At 42.7% G+C, this 1,594-nt stretch overlaps 1 non-coding gene across 1 annotated transcript; it reads left to right on the top strand.

Annotated features, from left to right (window-relative positions):
• The first annotated feature begins 205 nt into the window (after positions 1-205).
• Positions 206-308, top strand: LOC130460476 (small nucleolar RNA R71). The gene has a single exon (XR_008920334.1). It is a non-coding gene; the product is annotated as a small nucleolar RNA R71 (small nucleolar RNA).
• The last annotated feature ends 1,286 nt before the right edge of the window (positions 309-1,594 follow it).

The raw sequence follows: 1,594 nt of genomic DNA, 5'->3' as shown, positions 1-1,594 counted from the left end.
TTTACCATCATCACTCCTACCCTTGCTATCATAGTTCCTTGTACCAACATGCCAAGCTTGGTAATTTTGAACTACATCCTCAATTATCTCTTCTATTTGATCTTCGGTCTTGTTCATTATGGGACCACCCACCCCCGCATCTCGACTCGTCTTGGAGGTCGGGCTCAACCCCAAATAGAAGGTTTAGAGTAGCAACCACTTAGGGATCCCATGGTGAGGTCACTCCCTTTGGTATTATTTGAATCGATCCCAAGCTTCAAAAAGAGATTCATCCCGCTTTTGCTCAAATGATTGAACTTTGTGGCGATATTCCGTCGTCTTGCCATGAGAGTAGAACTTGCTCAAAAATGCGCTTGTCACTTCATTCCAAGTTCGAAGTGAATTTGGCTTGACCTCCTTGTTAAGCCAATCGCTAGCTCGTCCTAGGAGAGAGAAACGAAATAGGGTCAACCGCACGTAGTCCGAGGTCACACCATTGTGTTTGATTGTATCACAATATAGGTGCTCGTGTGGTGACTCGTTGCTCTTCCCACAAAAAGGATGGCTTTGAACCAAGTTAATCAAAGCGGGTTTGATTTCGAAGTTATTAGCATTAGTTGTGGGAGCTTGGATTCCGCATGTTGCCTCAAATGCTCCCGGTATACCCAAATTCTTGACCGGGAGTGCCATGGTTTAAAAGGTTTGCTCACTTTCTTCTCGTTCCACGCCTACACACAAGGACTCAAATCGGTTGCGGCTTGACGAGCGAGTTCGAACACGCCTTAATCTCCTTAATGTCCTCTCCAATTCAAGGTCAAGAGGGTGGAGAGACCTTTGAAATGCACGGCCCCTATCAAGCATACAAACTCAAAGAACACGTGAGTAATGCAAAGGAAAAGAAAGCAAAACAAGAATGCAATGTTTTTCTGTATTTTTCTAAAGGTAAACTAGTCTCAACAAAACTCAATAACAACGACCGTTCCCCGGCAACGGCGCCATTTTGATGAGGCAATTTTCGTGTCGTTATCCGAACACCACCTAACCAAACAAAATTTATAGAAAACACTTATTCTACCGGCTAGTGGCAAGATAGGGATCGTCCCTAGAGAACGGAGCGCATTGAGTTTTAGGCGTTAAGCTAGTTTAGACGTAAGTTGATTTGAACTAATTTCTAGGACACTAAGCTATCAAACGAATTAAACCAAATAGGGAAAACGCTAGGGAATCGGGGATAGGCTAGGGAAATCGGGGGAAAAGATCAAGTAATCAAACAATCATGATGATGCAAAGACTTAGCGTATAGGGGAATAGAATCAAATGACGTGCTCGCCACCTCTCGGATGGAGCACGCGAAGCATCTAATCTATGGAAAAGCTTTCGCATAGTCCTAAACTAGACCACTTGCATATAAGACCTACTATTCACTTGCATAAAAGAGGTTCACAATGTCTTGCCAAACCTAAACTATGCATTCCAATCAATTCCAATCAACTAGTACTTGCAACTACTACTCAATTAGTCATGGATATCCTATCACCAAATCACATTTAATTACATCAACAATCAACATTCAATCTTCAATTTCCCCTAATTTACCCCTAGTTTCTCCCCTATC

Source organism: Spinacia oleracea, chromosome 4, assembly GCF_020520425.1.
Source record: "Spinacia oleracea cultivar Varoflay chromosome 4, BTI_SOV_V1, whole genome shotgun sequence".
Taxonomy (NCBI): Eukaryota; Viridiplantae; Streptophyta; class Magnoliopsida; order Caryophyllales; family Amaranthaceae; genus Spinacia; species Spinacia oleracea.
The sequence above is the reverse complement of the archived record's forward strand: the minus strand, read 5'-3'. Positions and strand labels throughout refer to the sequence as shown.